Source organism: Myotis davidii, unplaced genomic scaffold (genome assembly GCF_000327345.1).
Source record: "Myotis davidii unplaced genomic scaffold, ASM32734v1 scaffold590, whole genome shotgun sequence".
Classification (NCBI taxonomy): Eukaryota; Metazoa; Chordata; class Mammalia; order Chiroptera; family Vespertilionidae; genus Myotis; species Myotis davidii.
In genome coordinates this window covers 3,085,755-3,092,359 of record NW_006282381.1, presented here as the reverse complement: position 1 = coordinate 3,092,359, position 6,605 = coordinate 3,085,755, and the positions used below count along the sequence as shown (strand labels likewise).

General features: G+C 40.7%; 1 protein-coding gene and 1 long non-coding RNA gene across 3 annotated transcripts in view; one reads left to right on the top strand and one right to left on the bottom strand.

Moving 5' to 3' along the window:
• The window catches only part of CDH8 (cadherin 8), a 299,936-nt gene that overhangs the window by 217,739 nt on the left and 75,592 nt on the right, over positions 1-6,605 (top strand). The window lies entirely within an intron of this gene.
• Positions 1-6,605, bottom strand: part of LOC107181896 — a 176,418-nt gene that overhangs the window by 140,187 nt on the left and 29,626 nt on the right. The window lies entirely within an intron of this gene.

Sequence of the window (6,605 nt, the reverse complement as noted above, 5' to 3'; positions counted from 1 at the left end):
CTGGCCAGTGTGGCTCAGTGGTTGGGGATCGACCCATGAACTAGGGGGTCACGGTTCAATTCTGGTCAAGGGCACATGCCCCAGGATGCAGCTCAATCCCCAGTGTGGGGTGTGCAGGAGGCAGCGGATGGATGATTCTCTCATCATTGATGTTTCTCCCTCCCTCCCTTCCTCTCCCTTCTGTCTGAAATCAATAAAAAAATAGATTTTTAAAAAAATATATGAGAAAAGAAAAGGGCACAGAATTCTTGCAAAACTTCTGAGGTGGGGCTAGATCAGAGAGGTTTCCTAAGGAAATAAAACATCCTCCATCCAGGAACAGCAGTTGGTTGCATACTTTAAAGTTAATAACCCAAGCCTAATTCTTTGTTAAAACCTAAAGTAGTTTTGTCTTACATTATCGCAATTTGGTAATCAAGAAAAAGATGTTGCTTAATTCTCTTCGCAGTCTGTCACTGTTATGTGCAAGTCTATTGCTACCCCCAAGAAAATAATTTTCTTTGCTAACCATCCCAAAATCTGTGATTGACTATTCCAAATGTTAGTGAGGTTCTCCCTTTAGCATCTTTGCAGTAGCTGCTCCCTGGGCCTGGAATACATACCCTCTTGCTATAGTCAAGATGGGCTCCATCTTTGAGTCTTTGCCCTACCCTAGCCCCCACCAGTATTAGATTTCCCTTACTCTGCCTTTTTGGTTTGTTTGTTTGTTTGTTAGCATTTAATCCTTTCTGACATATCCTGTAATTTTCTCATTGTTATGTATATTGGTCATGAATTCATCCCCACGGGTAGAATGTCTTATGCTGTAAGCTGATACCATCCCCACAGCTACAAGAGTATTTGGAAATAAATATTCAATAACACTGAATGAGTATTTACAATTCAATAAGTATTTACTGAATGAAGGGATGACTGATTGAATAAATGAATGGAGAAAGAACACATAAACCAGGACTAGACTATGAACAGTTACCGTTTGGCTGAACGAACATTGGCTAATACCTATGCCATTGTGTAATTAACCGGTAGTATAAGAACATGCTTAGTTTTCATAGGCCTCTTCAAATATTTGAGCTGGAAAGTTCAGCACAACTCAGTGTAATATAATTACCTTTCTGTTTCATAAAGTGGAGTTTGAAGCACGGGCAGAGCACATATAGTTCCTGCTACATGCAAACTATTAAAACACACACATACACATTATTAATCTTATCCTAACCCTGCATTCCAGTCCAGAGGTTCTGTCACTATACTGGTTTTGTACAGCTACCACATAAACCAACTCTTTGCTCTTCTTATTCACTATGTTAATGAATTCTGCCCATGTGGACCTTTCAGTCAAGTTGGCTCAAAGGGTGATTGGCCAATCTTGATCTTAGACATATGAGTATATGTCTCCTTTATGCTAATGTGTTTTTTAATCTCTCAGATGGCTTTTGTTTGTTTTGTTGTTTGTTTTTTTGGAAAGAAAGTAAGAGAGTATTTATGGCAAATTATTTTGCCCTAGGTATTCTTCTTGGGGGTAATCCTTTCTGCTAGCAGATGGCTTGTAACTCCACACCTATGGTGTCTGTACCAACTTAAAACTTAAGGCAAATATTCTAAAACCGCAAGGGATTTGGCTGTTCTTTGAAATGAGTCATACATGAATTTCAAGCCTGTGTTGCATCAGTATTTTTTTTTAATTTTTTACTCCAGGGAAGTGAGATAGTTTCTTTATGCCTTTGTTTTGCCATCTGTATAATGTATACTAAGACTAACTGAATAATAAACCAGCATGCATCATTATTAACTTCCTTTTTCTCTTCCCTTCCTTTGCCTTTCTTTTCCCAGTTAGCGTGAAACTATACTCATTGTTATTCATATGATGAAATGATTTGTTTAATTGCTTTAATACATTAGGCAATTAATTCTTTTTAGTGTTGAGCAAATTTCAACAATTTCCTGAGAAGAAATTATAATGAAGGTTTATGTGGAAGAAATTAAAAATTAGAGAATCTTTTTATTCTCAGTTATGAAAAATCACCAGGATAGGCAATATTTGAAGTTACAAAATTCTGAATTGCTCTCGTGCATTTAATTGGAAATAAATATGAATATTGGAATGAGGAACTACACAGTGAAACTCATTTGCAGAGTTTTTTGCTATTGGTGTTTTTGGGGTTTTTTGTTTGTTTTTGGTTTTGGGGTTTCCAGTAGAGAATGCTGAGAGCCACAGGATCACCAAAGATTAAGACTTCAGTTGGCAGCCCTGACCGGTCTGGCTCAGAGGATAGAGCATAGCCCTGCGGACTGAAGGGTCCCAGGTTCGATTCCGGTCAAGGGCATGTACCTTGGTTGCGGGCACAACCCCAGCAGGAGATGTGCAGGAGGCAGCTGGTCGATATTTCTCTCTCTTCGATGTTTCTAACTCTCTATCCTTCTCCCTTCCTCTCTGTAAAAAATCAATAAAATATATATTTTTAAAAAGACTTCAGTGGGCAGAAATCCTGAAAGATAGAGCATAAATCAGAGCCAACCTGATTGCAGGGAAAACAGTAATTTGTCCTGCTGTGAATGCATGACCTGTAATTTCAATGCAGGAACCAGAGGAGGAAGAAAGTGATTATAACAACTCCTAATTGAGTTTCACTGAGTTACTTCAAGCTATAACTTAGCCCATTTATATTTGGTAGGTACACCCCTGACAGTTTTGCTGAGTGGTCAGAGTCAAGGCCCTCAAACCAAAGAGGTCATGGGTTCGATTCCTGGTCAAGGGCACCTACCTCTGTTGCGGTCTCCCTAGCTCAGTGATGGCGAACTTATGACACACGTGTCAGAGGTGACACATGAACTCATTTTTTTTTGGTTGATTTTTCTTTGTTAAATGGCATTTAAATATTTAAAATAAATATCAAAAATATAAGTCTTTGTTTTACTATGGTTGCAAATATCAAAAAATTTCTATATGTGACATGGCACCAGAGTTAAGTTAGGATTTTTCAAGATGCTGGCATGCCGAGCTCAAAAGGTTCGCCATCGCTGCTAGCCCTAGTAAATATCCAGGTGGAATTTGCATCCTATTAATGATAACTGGGATTTGCTAAACCATAAAACCTGCTCACCAGTTGGCTTGAAGTCTAAATTTCTACAATGCTAGGACAGGCTCGCTCTTCCTGGAATCAAAGCTTCATGGAGAATGTATAAAAATACAGCCGGCATTAATGCTGTTGTCCCAGTCCTCACCAGATCCCTGTGTAGACAGAGAAAGAGTCTTAAATGAAGAAGGGATTTTCTCACTATGGTTCTTACCATATGGAGCCTGCTCAAGGCTGTGCTGTTGTGGTTATTGTTTTTCCCTAATCAATGTTTCTGGGCTCAAAAACCGGACCCATTGAGTCTAACTGTACCACACATTCTGCTAGTCCCAAGAATTCAAGAAAAAACTGCCTCCATTTTCATTGCAGCTATTTTAAATGACATGAATTTACGATTCCACCCTCTGCCCGTATGGCAGGGTCCAGCTTGAATAGCTGGGATTCCAGAAACTCACGTGTCCCCTTCATAAGAGGGAATTCCAAAGAAAGTGACACGTGCCCCCACCAAGGGACTGTGCTCTCCTCGTGGCATCCATTTACAGGAGTGCAGGACGCGTTTGAACCTTGACCTTCCGAGCCCTGACTCAGATCATCCCTGGTGGCCAACAGGCCTCTGCTGGGCGTGGAGACAGTTTCCAGCAAACACCAAGAAAAAGGCGTCAGTCTCATATGTCCTTACTGGGGTGAATGCTCAGACTGTTACGTAGAGAAAGGAGGGGATTGGTTGTAGAGAAAGAAGGTCCACACACCGGCAACTTGGTTCTGCAGTCCTATGTCTGCCATTCGTACTCCTGAGGGAGGGAAAAGAAGTCGGGTGGTGCAATGCCACCTCCCTAGGAGGGCTACACCCTCCCCACATTTCTCTCTCACTTTATCTGGTTTCATTTGTGTCCATCAGTTTCATCTGTACCTGGGAGTCCCCATCCCTAACCCCATGTTGAATGTTGTTGTTGTTGGGTTGGTTTCGCTATTTGGTATCTCCTGTCCTAGAAGAGGGTCCGGCACCCAGGAAGTGTAAGGACAGTACTTGTTGATTGAATGGAAGTTGGAACAGTCACTTTGAAAATTACAATGACTGTCTGTGAAATGTTTATGGGAGAGAATAATCGTGCTACTTTATCCATAGTGTTACATAAAAATAAGCCCGGCCAGTATGGCTTGGTGGTTGAGCATCAATCTATGAATCAGGAAGTCATGGTTTGATTCCGGGCTTAATCCCCAGTGTGGGGAGGGAGGTGGTGTGCAGGAGGCAATCGTTCAATAATCGTCTCTCATCATTGATGTTTCTACATCTCTCCTCCTCTCCCTTTCTCTCTGAAATCCATCAAAATATACTTACAAAAATAAAAATACATAAAAATGAAAACATGGTGCCATGAAACACATGAAAGTAAGTGTTTGGTAAACAGCAAATATATTTTAGCTGCTGCTGATGGTGATGGTGATGACGATATTCTGATGTGGTAAGCATGGATTACTCATGGAGTAAGGTTCGGGGTTGCCAGGAGGATTTCACTGTCCATTGGATTGTACTGAGAGAGACTTATATAAAGACTCCTCAGAACTTAGGCCCCAATCATGCAATTTTCTCCATCACCCAGTGGAGCACAGGAAACATCAACTAAAGTGGTTCCTTCTCCACGGATGGATTCCAGTACCTCGATGGGGGAAACCCACATGAAAATGATTCACGTTTTAAGGGGGATGTGCTGATATGTGGAGATAAATTAGATTACATCATACTTAGTTCAAAGCTGTGCCCCCAGCAGGCCAGGCCATCTCAGGAAGGAGCACAATCAGGTGGATTGTGTGCAAAAGCAAAAAGGCAGATGCCGGCCGTGGAGCTTAGCCTTCTGCTTGCAGCGCGTTTCGCTCATCTCTTTTCTTTTGTTCTGGTGTGTTAAGGAAAAAATCACTTTTCACTTTTGTCTTTGACATGATTGTGTGTGTTTTTAATTAAGGTAGTTCTGGTAGCACACAGAGCTTTTGGCCATCTCCATACATTCAAACAGAAAGCCCCCAGCAGTGCTGCTTTTTCACCACTAGTTGCAGTTGTTTTTCCAGCATCATTGAGGGCCCCAGTGTCGGCCTGTGTCCTCTCACTTTCTCATAAGGTTCTAAAATAAGCTTGACACTTTGTGTCCTTATCAGCTTCTCTTTCTTCTGCATTGCAAATTTGCCTGATAGATTTACTAGGTCCAGGAAGAATTTATTAACCTTTCTTTAATAGGGTAGATATTGTAAAAAGCAAGCTTAGTATAGCTAGCAACTAATTTTTGCCTATAACCAGAGAGAAAGAGAGAGAGAGAAGTTTGGCCATCCCAAGTTGCACAGTCATTATGAACAAGTGTTCTGCTTGTCCCTGCAAACACAATTATTAAAAAAATACATAATGTTTTCTATTACTTATAGATTTGCATATTTTACCCAATGTATCTCATATATCTCCTTTGTTTTAGTCAAGGAATATGTAATATTCTGTGTCTACTTATGTTCCTAATACACATTGATAGATGGTTTTGTGGATACAAATGCGGCTGGCAGAAATAGCGATGTATAGATATAACCATGTATAGCTATGTTCACATTCTCACGTAGTCAAGCCATTTAATATTTACTTCTGGGAATAAATCAACATCATCCCTTTCCTTGTCATGTCCTTGACCCTGAGGTGAGGGGTTGTACTGCAATCACTCCAGCCACCTCTGCTAATCATTTATCTTGAATTATGGATTTGTTTTTTTTTAACTCAATATCTTGTTCCACTGTCACAATACATGCAGAATTTATTGTGGGCAAAGAACAGGGGGAGAAAAAGCAGTCTCCGGCGATCTGGTCTTTTGGTGGAATAATTATTTTTCTTATGTCTGTGATGGTAGCTTCTATCTTGCTAACTCTCCCGCTGGGAATAACTATAAAACTAGGGGAGAGGGGAGAACAATGTTTGAAGGCTTTCAGTACTTAAGCCAAGACACCATAGGAAGGAGGCAAATTGTGGTGACTCCTAAATGTAGCATGTTTATTCCCTTCAGGGCTTTAACTGATGGAACTCACAGGCCATAGAAACCAAGCTGAGATCGATAATCTGGAGTGGGTGGTGGCCTCATGGGAAAGTAGAGACACCATTGTACTTCAGGGCTCCAAAGGTGTCCAGAAATTGAGAGGCCAAAGCTACAGGGAGGAGGTCATTGAAGAGAAGGTATCAGAGCATTCTGGTATCTTTTCCCCATGATGCACTTAACCGATTCTTAAAATGTGTAGGAGTAAGAGGATTTGAAAGCAATCAGACAGCATGTGCTAAGAGGCTAAAGAGTGAAACAAATTGGACAGGCAGGATGGGCTCTAGAAGTCAAGGAAAACCAGAAATTAAATCAGCCCTTTTATAATCTGAAATTCAGTCTTGACGTTATCAAAGATCCATCTATGCATATCCTCCTGTGAGGAGATCATCCAACCCTGTGTGAAGGGAGATAATATACTTTCTTTCTTCATATCCAAAATTAAAGCCCAGATCCTGGAAGTGTAAAA